Consider the following 22613-nt stretch of genomic DNA (forward strand, 5'->3'; position numbering starts at 1 on the left):
TATGAAGTCCTGGTCTCTGAAGTTTTCATAACTTAACTAAGCCTCGATGTCCTCACCTATTGTCCTGGGTAGTTCAAGTTAACAAAAGCTAAAGTCTTAGGGAGTCATTAATTGAAGTTCCTGCTTCTACAAAGATTGGACTTAGTGATTTGATGGTGGGGTGCCATTGTCCCCTTGCTGGTAGGGAAGAGGATGCTGGGTAGTGCGGGTTTCTATAAGAAAGCAGGATAAACAAGCCAGAGAGAAGCTGATAAGCAGCAGCCCTCCATGACCTCTGCATCAGCTCCTGCCTCCAAGCTTCTGCCCTGTTTGAGTTCCTATCCTTTGTTCCTTCGGGGATTGAATAATGATGTGGAAGTGTAAGCCAATTCTTCCTTTCCTTCAAGTGGCTTTGGTTCTGGTGTTTGGTCTCAAAGTAGTAGTTAACTAAGATAACTATAAAGGAGGTTGAAAATATACTTTAAAGCTAAACTCTTCTCATTTTTTGTGGCCACTGAGCTGCTTTGTTCTAAGGAAGCGTTAGCAGGGACTTGGAATCTTCCAGAAAGAGTCCCATCAACCCCCATGCTTTTATCTCTGTCCATTTTATGATGCATTTGTTTCCCAAATAACAGGGCGATGCGAAGATTGTGCTTAAGCAGATATACAACCTGAACAGCAGCGCCACTGACACACGGCTTCAATACGACCTGTCTTGGATTTCCATCTCTGCCCTGTCTATGTGTGGGAGACATTAAAATCCTAACAAGCTTTCAGATGAAAAGCCCGTAATATAAGCTTTCAAGTTCATTGGCTATTTTAAAAGTAGTACCACGAAAAAACACTGAATTCCTACAAGGAAAGAGGATGAGACTTCCATCAAGATGAAATGGGAGGTGGATGGGCATCTGAACCGTTGCTCCAGTTCTCCATAAGCAGAGGATTCAGGTCATATACAGACTACTTGTATATTTATAATTCATTCCCCTATCTGCTTGGAGGAAGAAATCTTCTCTTTAAAATGTACCCTGGGAAATGAGCCTGAGCACGGCATCACCTTGAATGCTGCAAGCCACTCGGCTGGGTTTTGGATCTTCCTCTTGTCCTCCTAACCCTTCTGAAGTGATGGCCTGAAGTCTTAAAGTACAGGCATATCCTAGTTTCTTCTGTTGCCGTGATCTAACATGAGCAGAAATAATTCGGGAGAGGGAAGGGGTTTAACTTACACTTCCACACCCTAGTACATTAACAAGGGTTGCTGGGGCAGGAGAGATGAATCCAAAACTGAACGACTACTTTTACAGCTTTCTTATACACCCCAGGACCACATGCTCAGGGATGCCACCACCCTGGGCCCATATCAATAAGGAACGTAATCATAGATGAGCATACAGGCCAAGCCTGTATGGAGGCTGCAGTGCACAATGCCTGTCTGTGCTCGGGCAAGGGAGGCTGGAAGTTGAAACACAAACACACACAGAGGCATGGACCTCTAGTCACTAGTAAGAAGCCCTTCATTCAATAGCACCACAGAGGCTTATATATACCCAATAGTCAAGTGGGCCAACAGGTGAAAACCTTATCCTCTGATCAAGGCCAAGGCAACACGTGCTCATGAAGCAGAGCTAGTAAACAACTTTGACACAGCTTTTCAGTAACTCAAATCAGAAGGAAAGTGAAGATCTCTAGCAGAGAAGAGCAGCTGGAGGCCAGGACTCCAAATGGTCCCAACAGAGGCAATTCCTGAGATTTTTCTCCTCCCAGGTGACTTTAGTTTGTGCCAACTTGTCATAAACTTAACCAGGAACATGGAATCTACGTGAAAATAAGTGTTCAAGCACAGATCTGCATGTCCCCAACTCTAGTGTAATGCTGAATACACTATTATGCCTTGCTACCCTGAACACTGTTTGCTTGGGAATTTTAACATTCTTAGAAATGTCCCAAAATTTTAGCTTTTCCCCTGTGGGTGCATGTGAAATTTAATTTTCAAGTGTAACTTGGCTAAGGTTCAGTATTTCGGTAACGAACCTACTTTTACTTATGGAAATGTCCCAACTTGTATGAGATGTGGGAAGAAGTTCCGTCTTCAGACCAGAGTCTGCTGGGGTTTTAGACTTAGTCTCGGGTTTTGCAAACATATGCGATCTGAATATTGGGAGGTAGGGAGAAACGAAGAGCAGGACATGACCAAGAATGAAGTAAGCTTAGTTTCCTCATCTAGGGTTGAAAAACACATTCTTAAAACCTTGCCTAGGATTCTGTGCAGATCAAAGGTAACAACTCGGGTATCAGATGTCTGATTTGTAAAATTCTTCAGTTAAACATGTACCAAAAAGGACATTTCTCTGACACATTCGTATAGTCTGCAGGTGGAAAGAAGGGGTCTGAAACCATTGCTGGAAAACAATTTCAAATAGTTGAATTCAATGAAGAGGTATTCTAATGGTGGCATTGCATTTAATAAAAAACGATGAGGGATGAAGAATGATTGCTAACTAATACTTGAATAACTAAACACACAAGGTTGGGTTTATGGCTCAGTGGAAGAGTGCTTGCCCCAGCATACATAAAGCTGAGTTCATTTGTAGTCACACACATACAATGCATGATAGGATTATGCAGTTTAGAATCTAATAAAACAAACTTCAAAACCAAACTTTAAATGACTGCAGACCAGTTGAATGAGACCTAGAAGGCTTCTGTGTGGCAACCTCTTCCCAGCCCCACACATAGCCCTTAAAAGTCTAGATAGGAAGCCATTGAGGAGACCTCTTAAACTGATATGGATCCTGGGGTGTAGCTCATCAGTTGATGGCTTCTAGTAGGGGTGGGGGTCTAAGGTTTTCTTTAAATGGGCTGGCCACTGGGAGTTCAACCATGATCTGAATGCATAATAGGGGCAACAAATTGGACTTGGTATATCGGCGGGAGGTCACAAGGAGTGTGAGCCTGCAAGAACTAGGAAACAGTTCTAATCAGGGCACATGATGTGAAGTCCCAAATAAGTCAATAAAACTGTTTGGGGGGAGACATGCAATAAAGTGTGTGCCTAACTTTTAAATTTTAATAGTATTCTTGCTACTTAGAAGTGTTCTATTGCATGAAAATGGCCCTGGTTTTCACCTGTACCTCCTTACACCATAAACATAGACCAGTTGTGAATCCAGCATTGATGTGTCCTCAAGTTCACCTATCACAGTCAATGGAAGAAGCTAACGCAGGCATTTAGCCTGTCAGCCAGCTGTTCCAAGAGAAGGAAAGCCATAACTGCCACATATCAATGCTGGATTCGTTTGCCAGTAGATTCAAGCTACCTGCCAGCCTATTCTCCATTGATGTGCATTTTTGTCTGCATTTGTCCATGTTTCTGAATTAGGCTTTAGGGTTGATGGTATTTTTTGAAGTTACCCTTGTATGACCATGTTGAACACAAGTTCACATATTAACTGTGCATATGCATGGTAGAAGTGATGAGTGCACATGTGCATGTCATAAGTGGACATCACACATGCAAGTGTTCACCATCAAAGGTGAGTTCACTGCAAGTACATGCAAGTGAGCGCTGAGATAAAGGCTTTTTTGCTCATCTTTTCTATAGATAAATTGATGGTAGTGGAATCGATGAACAATTAATTTAACAACCTCGAGAATATTAGAAATTATGACTCATCTATTCTCGGGACTAAGCTGGCTTCACCCAGGCTCACCCTGCTTCTCTGGCATGGCAAATTGGTCTCTTTCAGGGCCTCGTTCTGTTCTGAATAAATCATTGCTGCATTCTCCAAACCAGTCTCCCTACTCCAGTAATTTTATCATAGTGCAGCTCTTGGCCAATTCCTCCTCATAGACATCAGGCTTCCTTATGCCTACATGGTCAGGGCCAAATTTTCTAGCCTGGCCTTGGGGCCAGCAGGCACTAACCTAAGGCCAACACGATAGCCCTCAAAAGCCAGTTAGTCTCCAAAAGCAGAACCTATTATGCTTTCCCTGCCTACATTGACCCATTCCTATATTCTAGCTTAACATCTGCCAACCAAAACTGAAAGACAAAGCAGTGTGCTTGGAAGAGACTAATTGTAATAGAATTTCATCCATTTGGAGAAGTTTATGCTCCCAGACAAGCTGCCTGGCCATCTACAAGTTACACTAACTTGGAAAATGGGAGTTAAAGGTTGTCAGTTTCTGGTCAGAATGTGAAAGAGGGAACCCTGAATCAATATCTAGTGTAGACATCACCCAATTCAGTTGTCATTTTGCTATCCGATCCAAAGTCTCCTAAAATGTGACTTCTAAACAATTCTCAAGAGCTCAGTCTGTATTTGACATTATATGTCATGCCTGAGAGTTGAACCAGATGTATGTTCAATCTATCTCCTGAAGGACTAAATCTATATGAAGTTAGCAGATTTCTAAAGTAGACTCACAACTTAAGGAATTACTCAGTTCTATATATGGTCCACTAGGGTTAGTAGGATACAATCTTGTCTTCAGAGTCTACACAAATCTGATCACAATCCCAAAGATAAAACACTGTATACTGTTAACCTCGTGGCTCAATAAGGAAAATGCAGAGTTAAGTCACTGTGGTGGTTAGGGCTGTTTGGGATAGCATTTCTCTCCAAATGACTACCAAGTAAACCATGGCCATGTCCCTCAGTGATGTCATAGCGTCAGTGTTTTCCCATCCTCACTTAAAATGGTACAACTGGTCAGCCACCAACGTGGCTTTCTGAAAGCATGTAAAAGTTTGAGTCCATAATTTGGGGCCTCAAGTTTATTGATTACTTTAGTGGTTCCCAAGATAGGAAATCCCTAGATGAATAGAGGCAGCCTCTGAAAATGTTGTCTCCAGGGTTTGCATGAAATAATCATTGATCAATAAATACTTAACAAATGAGACTGAGGGTTGTGGATTCAGTGCACTGATCATACACACACATATAGTATGATATATATATATACACACACATATATATATATATTCTTTGCATGAAAAGGTGTCTAATAAAGGTGAATCAAGTCTTACCTGAAATCCTTTTCAAGATTTAAAGCTGTTGTCACTAAAGGGTGACTGCTCTCCTTGAAAAAAGCAGGCAGAGTTAAAATTAATATGGGGGAAAACTTGCTCATGTCAGCAGGATGATCACACAGGTATGGCCTCTTCCAAACTCAAGCTAGATTGTGTTAAATATTTATGGAGTATCGACTAGGTGCCAGCTGTATTTATTTTCACATTCATTTAATTGAATCCTCAGTTTCTCAGAGGCATCATTACTCCTGATTTTGAGGTATAGAACTAAAGACATTGAGTGGATAATCCAAACCACAATTCAGGAAATTGTGTGGTCAGGCTGGAAGTCCTGTGAACTGACTCCCCAGGCTCTCAGCGTTTCCAAGAACAACCTATTACTGGACTTTTAACAAGTTAGGTGCTGAACACCTCAAAACCTTGTTCCTTGTAAGACTGATTCGCCAACCACCCAAACTGTTACAAAGCATATTTTCCTTTGACAGACCAGAGACATGTTAATGACTAAAACACCATGACCAAAAGCCACTTGGAGAAAGGTTTATTTTACAACTTATAGTCCATCGTGAAGGGACATCAGGACAAGGGGAGTGTAAAGTAGAGACCATGGAGGAATGCTTTTACTGGATTACTTAGCTTGTACAACTACAGATCAGCTGCCCCAATATTATACTGTCCAAAGTGAGTCAGAACACCAGCCCAATAAATTAAGAAAACATCCCCTCACAATGGCCCCAAGACAATCTGATGGAGCCAGTCCCTCACTTTGAGATTCCTTCTTCCCAGGTATGCCTAGGTTTTTAATGTTAAAAACTAGCTAGCACAGATGCTCTTAGTGCTGTTTCATTGGGATACAGAGTACATTTGGAATTGGACTTCATTTTCATCATACATGTCATGGATGGTGTTCTCTGATCTTGCCTTCCATTCTGTTCAGCTCCTCAATTTGGAATAAACTGACCCAAAGAGGACGATGACCTCTTGTACCTAGAGCAAACTTGCTATACAGGCAAGGATCTGCTTTTGTAGCAGATGTGGACACTATCATCTGGAAGCAAATGCAAGGATGAGCACAGGGCTATCTTCACAGCCAGCACGTACTGATGTGGGTTATTAGGGTATGCCTGCCCAATTCTGCAATTCCCAGAGGCAAAGATGAGATCTTAACCCTTAGTATGTGTGTGTTATATAAACATTAAAATATCTATATGAAATGTAATGGCTAGGGGGAAAGGGTAACACCTTTAGCCTAGGCTTCTCATTTGACAGAAACATCCATGGGAGGCAGGTATTTAAACATCTAACTCATTCATTGTAGAGTTGAAGGTTGCAAGGTACAGGTAAGGAGTGTCGCAACTGAAAAATGCCCATGTGCTGTTTAGGTTAAGCCAAACTTGCACTCGATGAACCATAAATGTCCATCGCTACTCTGCACATCATACCCAGTGCTTTTCCACTCTTAAGGGCACACTCTACTTCCCTAGGACATTTAGACTCTGAGGCCAAGCGTTGGTAGATGGGGTTGGCGGGGGGGGGGGTACACAAATCTGTCTGAAGAGAGATGCCATCTGGGCAGTTGAGCATGTCATGATCCCATGAGCCACAGAAGTAAAAGCCTAAACTGGGAAATGGTAGGCTTTGGCTATAGAAGCTGTGATGTCCCTTCTAATTCTTGCCAGGACACTGCATCAGAATTCTGTGGCCTTCTGTTCTTCTATCTCTAAAACATAGGTATTTAATAAGGTTGTCTTTAACTTCCCTATCGGCTCCATGAAGCTCAGACTGCTTCCTTCAAAAGGCTTTGGTTACATATACTAATCCTCAACTGGAGTTGAGTCCTATTAAAAGATGAAGGCAAAAGCATATTTGTTGAACTGCCACTAAGTGCATCACGTGGTGGGAGGTGCTAGTCTGTGCCCCTTTCCTTGTGAACCACTGGCTGGGATACAGGATTCCCCTGCTACTCTTTCAAGGATTGCTGATGGCTGTGCTGCTTGTCACTGCCTCCCCTACAGCCATGCCACAGACCATTTTCCCCACTGTAAGTCTTTTTTTTCATTCATATGGATCTATTTCTAGGGTAGTCTACTTTGCACTCACATCAACGATGTAACCAACTTCTAGGAAACCTAATTTGACAAGTATTTAGTAGTCTGCGACCCACATGTTAAACAAGGGCATTGACAGTTTCTTTTTTTTTTAGCCATGTGTGGCATTGGCTTTGTGGCTCCAATGCTTTAGCAGCACAGAGTGCTCATGATCTGGTACTGAATGCTGGAGCTGGATGCCCAGTTGGATGTATGACACGATGAACAAATTGATTGAAACCCACATAAGAATCTGAAGCTTCAGACAGTAACTGGTATCCAATACTTGCTCAGTTTTCTGACACAAATCTCAATAAAACATTCTCTGGGGGTATTTGTGTAAACCAGACCGTGAGGCGTGACTCCTTCCCTACACGTTTTCACACCTGTGCAGACTTCTGTGCCCAAATCACATATGTGCCAAACTTCATTTAATGACTTCCACATGCATAGAGAGTATAGGATATGCAGGTATTTCTAGCAAGTATTTATACATAAGTGAGAATTTTTCTGAAAACTAATGAAGTATTTTTGCTCACTAAAATACAACATATCTAAAAAAGAACCCACAAAATATACCCACAAATATACAATGTTGCTGATGGCATTGGGGTATAATTTCCCCTACCTCTTAATTGCAATGGACATTTTGGAAAGTGATTTGGTAATATAGTTAGATATATTCATGTTTTCTAACTCAGTAATTAACATCTGGGAACTGAGCCCAAGGACATAATTCTATATCTAAGAAATTTCTATGTAGAACATATTCTCTGAAGCATTATAGTTAATAGGAAAACACTGGAAAGAACCTTAAAATGGGCATTTAAGTTACATTATACACAGTGGAGTGGTTGCTGCTCTTAAATGAGTTACTCTGTAGCAATATAGAAATAAATGATGGAGTAAGTGGGGTGGGGAAGGATAGACTTAGATTAAAAACTGTTTTTCTACATAAATGTGGAATATATAGAAATACTCTGAAATTAATACCAATAATCTATGGGTTGACGTAATGTGGAAAGGATATCACAGATTATTCTATGGCTATCAAGAATATAATGTATACATATATTACTTGAAGATAGTCATTTCCTAACTCATAAATGAGAAAAGCTGGTGTAGAGGGACTTCTATTTGAAGTGTCTACAAAGACCAGTGAGTGCTTATCTCCTTGTTAGAAGGGGGGTCTGCTACCTAAGTGGGAAGACCTTAGTAGTTAAAAGTTGGTCCACATAAACGTTTACTCTAGTTTAAGTCTCTTAATACAAGAACGTGTTCTAGCAAAGAGCTATCTGAATCTATTGCCCTTGTTCCTGGTGCGTGTTGAAAAAAGTAAATGTCCATAGGATATTCTGGAAAGAAAATTTCCATCACTCACCCTCAGGGCATGTGTATTACTTTGGGGAGCACAGGCACTATCCTAATTCCTATTTCTGTGATAAAATACTATCACCAAAGGCCACTTAAGGACTTTATTTCGGCTGACAGTTCTAAACGGATAGTTCATATAATGGCATGGCAGGAGGATCAATCCAGCCGGGTTATATTTTCGTCTGTACCACAGGGAGCAGAAAAAACAGGAAGCATGTCAAGGCTATGAACCTCTTAAAGCCCACCCTTGTGATGCACTTCACCAAGTAACATTGCCACCTGGTGACCAAGTATTCAAACCTATGAACCTATGGAGGGCATTTTCTTACCCAAACCACCACAGGTGCTTTCCAACTGATCTTATATAAACTTATATAAAGTTCTTATATAAAGATATATAAATATAATATAATCAAATGACTTTGTGCTCTTCCTCCTACTGTGGAAGTAAAGCTGAAGGTGGCAAGTGGCCTAAACAGTGAGCTGTTATATAAAGTGTGTGACTTTTTGTTTCTGTTGCCTTTTTAGCTGTGAAACGGTTACTGTGCCTGTCTAAAACTCCTCATGATCTAATAAAGACCTGAATGGCCAATAGCAAGCCAGGAGAGAGAAAGAGAGGCAGGGCTGGCAGGAAGAGAGGATAATTAGGAGAAATCTGGGGAGAGACAAGAGCAAGCGAACAAAGGGAGGAGGATGCTAGGGCCCAGTTACCCAGCCACACAACCAGGCATGGATTAAGAGTGAAAGTAAGATACACAGAAGAAAACGAAAAATATCCCAGAAGCAAAAGATGGGATAATTTTAGTGAAGGAAATCTGGCTTTCTAGAAAAAAGCCAAGCTAAGGCCGGTCATTTGTAAGTAAGATTAAGCCTTTGAGCGACTTTATTTGGGAGCTGGGTGGTGGGACCCCAAAAGCAAGAGTTGAAGAGTGGGGAGTAAAGGTAAAAATGGTGAGCCAGTTGCTTCTCCATCCTTTCTGGATTCAAAGTTTCATGGCAGATGTGTATTTTAACTGCTCCAAAATTTAATGGAGTGTCTGTTTTTAGTCCCTAAGTCTGGGAAAGATGTTGGTTTTATTAAGTAACCAAATAAAAGTGAAACAATGATTATGAAGATAAAGCATTTTATGACATGTACTGAGGTTATATGTGTATCCAGTCATGTTTGACATAAGCTGCACATTTACATTAATGTTAAACACTGACAGATATTGCTGCCTTAAGGACTTCAGATCCGAGGGATGGCCCAAGAAGCAATACAACAGAAGCCACGCCTCTAATAAGAGAAGGGACTTACCAATCTTTAATATAGGATCCATGTCTGCCAGCCTAGCCTTAAACTCGCTGTATAGCTGAGGATCTTTAACTCCTGATACCTCTTGTCTGTCTTATAAGCACTGGAATTACAGACATATACTTTCATGTCAGGTTCATGAGTTGTAATGGCTGGTGTTTAAACCCAGGGTTTCATGAATAGTAGACAATCAATAGCCTCATCCAACCTTTAATAAAATATTGCATGCTAGTTAAAATGCGGCAGTGGTTGTTAATAACAAAGTGGCAACCACAGAGAAATCTGGCTAAAACAATGTTGACCACTTTCTGCTGTTCATTGCATTAGCTAAATAGGAAAATCTAGAGCACACTCTAGCCTAAATCCTTGGGAGCAAGAAAGGGTCAATTTCTAAAAGATTCTATATTCAGTCTCTACATAAAATTCTGATGGTGACCAAGATAACATAGGGTTTCAAGAATATTGTGTAATCTCCAGCAACTTTGCGTGCACGGCATGGTTGGCTCACTTAAGGTGATTGAGAACCAGGATACGCCATTTGGCTTTGAGAATGAACATGAGATGCATGTTTACATTTGCACACTGTTTTCTTCGTAGATTCAACCAGATAGACTTTAATGTCAGACTGTTGCCCACATCTAGGTACCCCTAGTAATCTGCACTCACAGCATATTGCTCCAGGACTCCCCTACTCTTGCTAGGGGGCCTAGAATATGACCTAAATGAGCAAGAAAAGTGGTCACCTTTAGTGATCTTGTGAATCAGGAACCAGGGAATTCCAGCACTAACAAACCCTGGCTCTTCCAGTCTGCTCTGCGTTGATTGGCTTTATTGAGCCGAGTAAAGCAACCTGTGGGAATACTCAATAGTTCTGTCTGAACCATGCAAGCAAGTCCTGTAGCTTATATCCTTTCTGTCTGACACTTTAAAATCTTTCTTGGTTTAGGAACACTCTTCGGTATTCTTTTTTTTTTCATGTTTTTCTTTTAATAAGGGGTTTTACTCAAAAGGGTAGCTTTGAAAATCTCTAGCCTGTGAAAACTGGAAAAGCCAGGGAGCCACCGCCTCCTGAACCCACTGCATGAAGCTGCAGCTGCGTCTGCAACAGCCCACTGCAATCACTGGAAGTCAGTGCACCACTCTGAACTCAGAGCCAGCATTTAAAACTAAGGAAGAGGACTCAAGTCCTACTTTGATTTATGGAAAAGGATAAGTTTATAATGCAGCAAAACAGAACACAAAGAAAACAAATCCTTAGAAATCACTAGATGTGTGTATTTATATAATATCACCAATATTTTAAGCCATTAAAAATTAGGTTGCCACCTTATTTTTTCTTTTGATATGGGGGATATTATTTTTGAAAAAAAAAACAAAAAACTGATTTGCCCAGACCTCACTTGGCTGTCTTTGCACTGTGCCTCATTCCCACTGTCCGCTGAACACCCAGAGTTGAACCTTGGCTCCGCAGCAGAGGCAGAGCCCGCTTTCATTCTGGAGTAAGGGTAGTAGGCCTGCTGAGCACAGTTGAGCAAGGACCTCAACTCTTCCTCAGGAAGAGATGCAAGTGCCCCCACAAGGTCTGCACAGTCCCCAAAGGCACCTCCTCCCTCTGTCACTGTTGACTAGTTTGCTCAGCCCAGAAGCAAGATGGCAATCTTAATCAAAAAGGGAAGCTAGATCTTTAAAATAACTTAAATCACTTTTATATAAAGCAGCAAAAACATTTTCCTCTCTGTGAAAAGAAATGTTAACAAGGAACACAGATATAGTGGGCTGTCCACAACTTCTGCTAAACTGGATTCCCAATGAGTGCACCTCAGAGTCGCTTCTTCACTTCATCCACGCTGCCCGAAGACTCTTTGGTCCCATTAGGGATCACGTTTTCCCCATTGATGAGCCCATTCTCAGCAGCCTTGGCTTTGCTGACAGTCTCCGTGAGGCTCAGACTCCTGCACCCCTGCCTCCTCCTCCAGCTTTCTCAGGACCAGAGGGAGCCTAGAGTCCCCCACACTGCCCTCCAAGAGTCCCAGGTCACTCTCCTCGTATCTGGGCAGCGGAGCCCTCTCCTCCATGTGTTTGCAGTAGTACTCTGGTTCATAGCTGCGCTCTTCACTGCTTTTTTCCAAAATTTCTTTTTCACCCAAGCGCAATTTTATGGCCATTGTGGCACAGACAGACAGGTCAGGGTTTTTCAAGACGATCTTATCTTCCTCAATTGTCATTTTATGTTTTTAAAAGAAGTGAGGCTCTATCTTCCAGAAATGTCCTGTCCCAGCTGACAGGACACTCAGAGTTCCCCAGAGTGAAGATCCTGTCAATGGCACTGTCCCCTAGCAAATGCTCTTTCAATTCCTCTTCAGTCATGCAGAATACTCGGAGAAAAGCCAGAAGCTGGGCAGAGATGGGTGGCTCAGTAAAATGCAATGCAAAAACACTGGATGTTGGGATGACAGCGCGAGCCAAGACCTTGGCCTTCATGGCTTAGAGCCTGTCACTTTTACTTACTCCAAGCTTTATTTTTACTGTCGTGTGAATTATTGTCAAAGAAAAAACCACTGTGGATCACAAACTCTGCATTTGACCGAGTGCCATAAAAAATGTGAATCTGATCTCCAGCCTGAAAGTCCTGCAGGGCTACGCACTCACAGCGGCCATCTCCCAGGTTATAACCAGTCGTGATCAGGCCATTGGTATGATTGCACATGTCCCATAAAGGAGTCAGGGCCAAGGTCACCCAGGAGCCATCCTCTGTGGGGATTTGGTTTTGTCGTGTCATAACTGAAGAGACTGCCCACCTGTAGTCCTCGTAAGTGAAAGAATCCTTCAAGGGCAGTTTGTTGGCATGAGGATGAGTCTGGATGACTTTATAGAAATAGGCATACTGGCGTGCTGTGTTTTTATACTGGCTGAAGACATCATGGATGGCTTGTGTCGACTGAAGACATCGCACTTCCTCCTCTTCAAAGTAGAGAGGGGTGTCATATTCACTGGGGAGAGTCTGAATGTACGGCTGCCAGAAAGAGTTGGGGCTGGCTCGCTCACACAGCAGATGAAAGGGCCAGTGCAATGTTTCCCATGGCTTGGAGAATTCGGTCTTGAGAATATAGGGGCCCCAATACTGAATTCTTAGCAGACTCAACAGTTATCAGTAGCTTTCGTGGAACCCATAAAAACAATTCTTCTGCCTTCTTGCTTCTTTCTTATCTTCTCAACCAGAGACCGGATTTGCGTGTACTCTTCCCATTCTTTTCCTGGGCCTGGTGCAGGACTGCTGCATTCTGCCGGCTTCTCCTGTGAGCAGTGGCGCCACACTCCGGCCGGGACCCCACCGTCCGCCTCAACCAACCCCCCAGGCGGCAGCGGCGGCCGGACGGGAGGGGCGGACCAGCTTGTCAATGGTACCCTTTTCTGAGGAATGAGTGTCATGGAAGTCTCTAGTGCCCTGTAAACTTGCTGTGAGGCCCTGGGGCGGGACCCTCCTCCTGTTTCCCAACTGACCAGAGGGCAGATGACCATTTGTCTTAGACCGATGATGCCCTTTCCTACAACAGGGGCACAACAAGCTAGGCTGCTTCCTACCTGACTCTCCATCTGGTTGAGGGTGACCTTGAAGACAGGTCTTTGGGGGCAGTTGGGACATTGATTTTTAAAATACCCAGCTTGTCCACAGTAAAGCAGGGCTTGGGCCATGCCCAACACTGCAACATTGCAGAGCAGCAACCATCACAGCCCCGGTGGTATGGGCTCTGTCAATGTCCTTACATAGTCTGATGCAACCATTCAACACTCATTGCCAGTGAGGATAAATCGCCTCCTGACAATGCTTGTTGGCATTTTCATAAGCTAGTTTGATATAACTGGCATTGTAGTATCAACATCAGGGAAAATCCTACCTGCTAATGGTAAGAGCTGATTCACAAAATCTGAATAAGGCTCAGATGGCCCCTGCAGCACCTTAGATAACTGACCCCTGTCAGCCTTGTTAGGCAAGACTTTCCAGGCTCTTTAGGTGGCAGTGGCAATTTGAGCATACACCCCTGGGTCATATGACTTGCTGATTAAGCAGGGCATAAGGTCCAGCACCAGTGAGCATGCCTGCGTTTCTACTCAGGTGCCTTGCAGCAGTGTTCAATTTTGGCTGTCTCTACAATTGTCTTGATAATCAGACCTTCAAAGCAAATAATCCTCTCCACTAGGCACTGCCCTACAAAGCTGCATCCAATCACTAGGAGTCAAATTTTGATCCATGTAGGACTCCACCAAGGCAGCAGTAAAGGAGGGAGCGTGTGGCACACAAGTGGTTATGGCCACTTTAGGCTGTCTCACATCCTTAAACTGAAACTGCTGCCGCAGCCCCGGCCTCTTCCCCTGAGGATCCAGTTTTGATAACTGGGAACTCCTGAATGTTTCTGAACCTCAGTTCTGCCAATTGTCTCTGCAACTCTACTTCCCTCTCATTAGCCAGAGGGACAGTTGTTTTGTAAAATTCTTTCTCATGGGGTGGGGCAAGAGAATATAGACCCAGTCCCTAGAGATGACTCAGAATCACTACTGAGATCTGAGCCGCCTCAGGCTCCTTCAGCTCCTTTCCCTCTGGATCTCCTTTGCATGATGCCAGGGATTCTGTCTTGGACACCCTCCAGTATCCTAATGGCTTCCTTAAGCTGTTCCTTGACTCTACAATTTTCAGTAAGCACAGACTCTTTAACCTCTTTTCCCATAGGGAAAGCATGGCAATTGGAAAGGACTCCAGTCCCTTTCCCTTCAGTTCCTTTCATAGGCCTTCCTTAACATGGTCCCAGTCAGGGATGTTCAAGATGCCTACCTGTAGAAACCATAGACTTAACCCTACCTAGGGTTTCCACAAATTCTTCAGTTGCCTTTTTAATCATCCTGGTACCCTGTTTTTCAGTAGTATCAGCAAATTCCTGAGAGCAGACTTGGAAGAATCTGCCCCCATCCTTACAATTCACCATCTCACCTTCTGTTACTTACCTGCTGGCCAGCCTCCAAGAGGGTGTCCCTAGTTCCCTACGGCCTCCACCTGTGGTGCCTGCACCACTTGGAACCATGGTTGAGCAAGGGTCCTGGATTAAAGAACAGGGGCGTGGTTCACTCTTGAAGCAAGAATGCCAATTATGTTCCAAGGTGGCTTATATATAGTGCTCTTGACTAGTGGCCACACCCTATCTCGGGATTTTTCCACTGCAAGTCTTACCAGAAACTTACTTGTTTTTAGGAACTCATGTGGGTTCCATGCCCAGAGCAGCTGAAAGCACGGAAAAACAAGTTGTTTACTCCATCAGGCAAGAGGCCTTAGAAAGTTCAGGGTCTGAGGGTCTGCAACTCCCAACAATCCAGGAAAAAGTGACCCGATAAAAGCAGTAATTGTAATTCTAACTACTCCAAAGGATAAGGCAAGGATTGCAAGTGTTAACACAGGCTATAGAATAATACATTCTAGAAATATGTAGGGAACTTTAATACCCTGTCTCACAGTAAAGAGCTGCTTGAAGGCACAAGGGAGGGGCTAATTGAAAGTGTGCTCTCAATCCCAAGGAACATCTTCCCCCCTTCTTACTAAGCAGTCCTTGTCCTTCTGATGCCTACTTAACTCTAATCACCACAACACATGTCCTCTTATGCCAAGAAATTCATACTTGGACCAGCCTAACCTGAAGGACTGGCTGAACTTGGCTTTGTACCATTGAGGGGTAAATGCCCCTATCTGCCTGGCTCATATCCAGCTTCATCTTTCCTGTTGGAGTGGAGCAGAAAGTACTGGGTTTGTCTCCTTAGTGACAAACACATTTATATAAAGTTAGACTGGGCATACAAGATCCATCTGAGCAGGAAATGATGTAAAAGACAAACACACTAGTCAGGGGAGGGAACTTGGTACACTTCATTTCCATCCAATTTATAAAATGTCTTATGTTGGAGACAGGTGTGGCTACCATAGTCCAGGCTAGCCTTAAACTCCTTATGTAGCCCAGCTACCCTTAAACTTACAGTGTGCCTTTTGTCTCTGCCTTACCACTGCTGGGATCACAGGCAATGGTACCATTGCTATTGGCTGGATTAATTTTAATATATCCTATGTAACCATGTTCATTCTCGAGTATAACGTTTCTTCAGAGCTTGTTTGCTTTGTATTTCATTGCTCTTGTAGCATGGGATGATGTCTCAACTCCAAATATCTACCACATGGCTAGATGCTTATATCTAGGCCTGCTCTTCAGAAGCACAGAAAAATTACTGGAAATTTAACTTTTAAAAAAATCTTGTGATTTACAAAATTTTAGATTGTCTCCCTGCCCTTGCTAAATGGCATCCTCAAGAATCAACCTTCTTGACCTAGATTTTCATGAGTTAAATGTCATCATGGAGACTGCTGCTTTCCACATTACTCCATGAATTTCTTCAGTGGCTTTGATACCTCTGTCCTGTAGCTGAACTCACCATGAGGGTCTGAAATAATTATCCCAGGGTAATACCTTGGCTATAATATACCTGGCCTAGCATCCTAATTTCCTGGGAGGCCTGACATGTGCAGATGCAGGCCTCACTCTGAACATCAATTAGGCTAATTTCTGCCATAGGTTGAGACAGGTGCACTGGGGATACTGTTGGAAAAAAATCCCATTGTTGACCACTGAGTAAATAGTTTGTGCAGGGCAGAGTTTAGAGAACTGTTTTCAGTTCCTGTTTTGAAGCTGATAGCCTAGAAGGGGCCACATGTTTCTATGGTACCTGTCTCTCCTAAAAGACAAATGGAATTGTTCCACCACTGAAATTGCTTACTCTGCTATCAATCAAAACAGGAAGCATATAATATCTCCCACATGCCCTGTGCTGCAAGGGAATCCCTCTTAAGTATACATCCCTCTGAAATATAGAGGGCTCACATGCAAAGAGAACCACCTGCACCATTTCTGGATACTTGGAATTCTAGGTACCATTTGTAACCATGGCCATCTCCTGCATTGGGAGATAGAAAAAAAAACAGGCAAAGATTCAGCCTTTTAAACATTAGCTTTCAATGGTTGAATGTTCATGAGGAAAGCCATTTGTATGCAGTTCTTGCATGTACATTCTTCACCCACTGGAAGATTCAAGGAGGTGAAGCAGGGTCACCTGGGAGAGAACTTTCCCAGACCCTAACATTCTTCACATGGTTACTGCCATGTAAAGGAGAGAGCATATCATTGATGGTAAATGGTGCTGGCTATCTTTGTTATCTTGACACTGTGAGTGTTGAAGGAAATTCCTCAAAGTCTATTCTCTCCCATATCAGATTGGTCTGTAGGCTATGTATGGATATATGTAGAGAGCTGCGTGGAGCCGCACCTGATGGTGCTGACTTCCACCCTCCGCGATCCCGAAAGCGAGGGCTCTCTGATAATCAACTCCTATGGCTAAGGCCTGACTCATGCTATTATCATGCAATGATCGTCAGCTGCATGCATATGCGTGGACGTATGGGCAGTGCCCACCTGGCAATCCGGGGTTGGCGGCCCGTGCCTTTTTAAGGGCTGGGAGAGGTTTGCCCGGGGGAAGAGAGAGAGAGAAACAAGGTCTTGAATAAAACTGCTTACAAGAAGAGCTCCGGTGTTGCATCTTCCTTGCTGGTCGAGGCGGGCGCGATAGATATAGGTATGAAGGCTCAGCCCACTGGGCAGGACCATCTTTGTATGGGTGTTCTGGGCTGAACAACTAATGTTTCTAGAGTGTTTGTTGCATGTTACCTTCCCTATAACTCAGGAAATAGTTGCCTGATCTCTGAAGCTGGGACTGTTTTCATGGGAAACTTAAAGAGAATACCAGATTCATCTTGGGGATTTCCAGTTAACTTTGGTTAATCATGAAATGCTTAAAAATTCAAGTTGGGGTTAGCCTTATCTAGGATTGTAAGTGCAACAGAAGCAGGACTTCAAGTGAGTTTTGATGGCCAAGTCCATTTATACTGGAGAGTCCTGGCACTTCTGGGTCATGTGCCGCCTCTTCATCGGGCTTGAAGCTAAAGTGCTGAACCAAATGTGTTCTAAGGTCTCATTCCAATCCCTGGCCAAGTAAAGTTGGCATGCAACTGTTAGCCAGAGCTGGAGGAAAATGCACAGACTTCTCATTCAGCTCTGTCAGGGTCTACAAAATTCCATGAGCTCAAACTCCTGTTCAGCACCATGGACAGAACAAAAAGCTCACTTGTTCTTAGCATTTTGTCCCCAGTGGAAGAGGCTATTTGAGGGCGCCTAAGCAGCTAAATTTATTTTCCTTTAAACCCTTTAATTACTGTAAAAATAGAAGGCACTCAACCATGGTTATCCAACTCGATAACCGTGAATAATGTGCATTAATGCACAGGCTAAGAATAGGAGATGGGGCACAGATCAAGTGAGCAATGAGCAACCAAGATTGAGGGTAAACTGTATGTAAACTTTGAAGAGATACTTAACACACACATCTTTAGACATGGATACTATGCCACTTAATAGACATGGTTTGAGATCCCCAGACCAGCAGCTTCAAAATCAGGATTCCAGTTTGGGAACTAGACTCAGCAATGTGCTATGACAAGTCACATCATGGAAAAATCTAGAATGTGAGTGATATGAGAATTCCACAGGCACCAAATTAGCAAGTGTTGGCTGAATTATTTATGGCCTTCAGAGCCTCGCCCTGCCTTTGGTATCTCCATTGTGTTTGAGTAGACTAGGTGGTGTCCACTGTCTGCTCACTGACAGCTATTTCACATGCAATTACAAGTTCTCTTCCAGTGTGTGGAGACTGAACAGTTGCTGAACAGGCAGAAGGGGGGGTCTTTAAGAAAGATTTTTATGAGCACTAGTACATTTATTCTCCCTGCAGTTCAGGACAGTAATGGCCAGATGGCTTTTGCTGACTTCCAGCTCAAAATTTATAAAGCTCTGTTTGAAATTTAAATTCAAATAATGGGAAACATGAGAGACATAGCCAGGTTCTGGTTCAGAGATCTTTTGCTGGCTGCTTTCATTCTAAGAGGAGACCTTGACATCATAGATGGCATCTCTCCAAGCAAAGCCTGCAGGAATACCTGAGGCATCACTTACTGTCTTCAAGGTGGGACAGATCAGTGGCTAAACAGAAATCTACTTTCTAATCATAGTTTTAGTGGAGTTAGAAGCACCACCGTTTCTGCTCCTCCCCCTCTAGCTACATAGTATTCCCTGAGACCGCTCTCCATCCAAAGCCTGGCAGTCTCCTCCACACCTTCACAAGTACCTTGACTTCTCCAGGATGTCCTGCCATCCCACACTCACTGAGCTAAAGTCTTAATGGAAGTGGGGGGCATGATTTTTGCCTTGTATTCCAGGAGTATTTGACAATGTCTGAAACTCACTGAGCTATCCATTCCCAGTTTTTTTTTTTTAAATCAGAATGATTTCCTAAGCTGTGAGGGTTCAAGCCCATGGAAAACAAGCATGGGTAGGAGTCATGGATGCTGCCTAACACCATGCAATACATAGGGCAGCCCCAACAATTAGTCACTCCACAAAATTAGCAGAGCAGAGATCAATGAGTCCTAAGGTAAATTTGGAGCTCAAGCATCTCACTTCTTTCCCAGAAGTCACTGAGATTTGATTCCCTTCCCACAAAGGATTAAAGTGTCCTTGCCCTGCACCTAAAATAGGTCACATGGAAGACATAGGATGTTTGAGCCCTCATGTCCTTTGTTCATTGAGTTGCAGTTGACTAGTCCCTGTGCTTCCTGCACCTGGACCCAGGAGAGGAGAATGCCTGCCATGCAAGAGCTGGTACTACATAGTCTCTTTCCCTTAATCTTTTTATATGTATATGAAGTTATATATTCCTGTTCTGATACCCAATAAGGCAGCAACATTGGATTCTGTAGAGCTGGAGTGACAGGCAGTTGTAAGCTACTCAGTGTGAGTGCTTAGAACTGAACCCTCATCCTTCATGAGAGCAGCACCCTCTTAAGCACTGACTCTCTGACTCCCCTTTGCACTTTTTAACCTGCTACATAGAGCCTTGGCTTGATCATGCTAACTAATGAGCAGAACTTGCTTCCTTTGTTCTTTGCAGCATCGTAGAAAGGTTTGACACACCATTGATTGCACTGGTGTTAGAATAGCCATGATCTATCTGGAGAATAGAAATGGCTTCTGTTTTAACTGCATAGGCTGAAATAAAGTACCTGGTATCCTGAGTAAAGTGTTTCTGATAATTGTTGGCTAGTTTTTTACTTTTTTTTTTGGCACTTTGCTCTTTTGAGAGGCCCATTGGCCCATCGCCCACCTTCCTAATTAAAGCACACGTGGAGGCTTAAGGTTTCTACTAATGCCTGGCTTTAGCTTGGCTCATTTCTTGCCATCTGTTTTGTAAATTATCCCATCTACCTTTTGCCTCTGGGATTTTTCATTTTTTTTCTATAACCTTACTTTCACTCGTCTCAGTGACTGGTCGTGTAGCTGTGTGTCTGGCCCCTTTTCTCGCTCCTGGATTTCTTGCTTCTTCCCTCTAATGGTCTATTTATTCTCTCTGCCTGCCAGCCCCATCGTCCTTTCTCCTGCCCTGCTGTTGGCCATTCTTCTCTTTGTTAGAGCCATCAGGTGTGTTTGACAGGCACAGTAACACGGCTTCACTGAGTTAAATAAATCTTTGCATCATTAAACAAATATTCCATGGTATAAACAAATATTTCGTGGTATAAACAAATATTCCATGGTATAAACAAATATTCCGTGGTATAAACAAATATTCCGTGGTATAAACAAATATTCCGTGGTATAAACAAATATTCCGTGGTATAAACAAATATTCCGTGGTATAAACAAATATTCCGTGGTATAAACAAATATTCCGTGGTATAAACAAATATTCCGTGGTATAAACAAATGTAAGACATCTTAATATTTCATAACAGACCACTGGGGGCAATGATCTTTAGCAGGGTGAAACAAATTTGGTACCCAGTGCTTCTCTGGTCGGGTCACCATGTTTCTGTTGAAGTCAGAGGTTCCTTTGCGTCTTCAGCTCCTGAAAGCTTGCCAGGTCACTGGCAGCCATGACCACAAGTGCCAAGAATGGTGCCACTTTACCTCGGGTTTGAAGATATTAAATGATACACACCAATGATGTAGGTGGGTCTTCTGTCTGTTACTTTCATTGGTCAAATAAACTGCCTTGGCCTTTTGGTAGGCCAGCTCTTAGGTGGGTGGAAGTAGACAGAACAGAATGCTGGGAGAAAGAGTCAGACACCATGAATCTCCAGCCCGAGACGGACATAGGTTAGGATCTTTCCGGGTAAGCCACAGCCTCGTGGCTTACACAGATTTAATGGAAATGGGTTAATCAAGATATGAGAGTTAGCCAGTAAGAAGCTAGACATAATGGGCCAGGCAGTGTTTACATGAATACAATGTGTGTTATTTGGGGGGTATAAGCTAGCTAGCCAGGCAGCTGGGCTGCAGGAAGTGGCCCACCACTCCCTTTTACAACACACCAAGTCCTTATCTTTCAAGTATCCCTTTGCTCTCTGATGTGTGACATCTGACACAAAGGGTTCATGCTGCTCAGTTTGAGAGTAAAGTCCAAGGTGAGAAAGGCATGAAAGCAGCTGGTCACATGGCATCCTCCGTCATAAAGCAGAGAGATGGAGGCTGATGCTCAGCTAACTTTTTATTCGGTTGGACCTCAGCCCAAGGAATGATGTCACCCACATTTCAGGGTAGGTCTCCCAACCTCAACTAACCTAATCTTAGACCCTCCGACCTACCCAAAGGTTTATCTCCTAGAGCATTCTAGAGCCTTATAAGGTTGACAGTATTAGCAGCCACACTTGAATGTAGGGTAAACATACTCAGAGCCATACTTACTTGAGATCCTAGGGGCAGGCACACATCCTCAGTTGATTGACACTACCTATTGTCTATGCCACATTCCTTGACTTGGGCCCTCTATGGCCTTTTCCCTTACTCTCTGCTTAGCTCATTTGCTTGGCGAGTCATGCACACATCTTCCTGTTAAAGCCACTGGTCCTCAGCCATGGGATACTCAACCATGCATGCTGCACAGGGTGGCTGCCATTCTACTTTAGAACATTTGGGGAAGTTGCAAGAAAGAAGCCCTTTGGGAACACAGCACAGCTCTGGCTATTTCTGGACTCGGAGCTTCTTCACCCTCACTTGTCCTCGGTCAGTTTTATGGGCCTTGGGAACAATGAAGCAACAATAAAATACAGCAGACTCAAGGTTATGCAGTCTCCAGGGCTGTCTGCTGCTAAGTCAGCCACCTCTAAATTGTGTTGCCTTCATCTGTCTGCTGGATCCCCCCACCCAGTGTCACAGGTGTGAATGTCAGAGGATAAAGACCATATGAAACCATATTTGTCATGTGTTTATGATGGAGATGCTGGGAAAATTTGTTGGGAAAGCCAACGTCCAACAAAATATGGGTAGGGAATTTTTTTCTTTTAAACCTGATCTGAGGCAATCATGCTCATCTCTCGTCTTCCCTGTGATCCACAAAGGAACGTGCCTCCTAAAATTCAAATTCTCCATAGCTTCTTGAATTAAACTACCATGATGAAAGTTAAAAAATGCTATCTCTATGAAGTACTCCAAAATTTGTTCAATATTTTAACCTTCCATAATGCTTGTAGCAGGATAGCGCTGTTAATGCTAACGTTACTTGGGACTCTTGTCAGAGAGAACTTGGGCCAACAAGATGGGTACAGCAATTCTAAGTACTCAGGAGGCACAAAAAAGCCCATGCTTCTAATGCCCTGGATTATTCATCTCCAGTGACTCCTAAAGCCCCCTCCCCAACCATTAATCTTCAGAAA

General features: G+C 43.2%; 1 pseudogene; it reads right to left on the bottom strand.

Annotated features, from left to right (window-relative positions):
• Positions 1-11546: 11546 nt before the first annotated feature.
• On the bottom strand, positions 11547-13195 carry LOC142845238 (actin-histidine N-methyltransferase-like; annotated as a pseudogene).
• Between the last annotated feature and the right edge of the window lie 9418 nt (positions 13196-22613).

This window comes from Microtus pennsylvanicus, chromosome 2 (genome assembly GCF_037038515.1).
Source record: "Microtus pennsylvanicus isolate mMicPen1 chromosome 2, mMicPen1.hap1, whole genome shotgun sequence".
Taxonomy (NCBI): Eukaryota; Metazoa; Chordata; class Mammalia; order Rodentia; family Cricetidae; genus Microtus; species Microtus pennsylvanicus.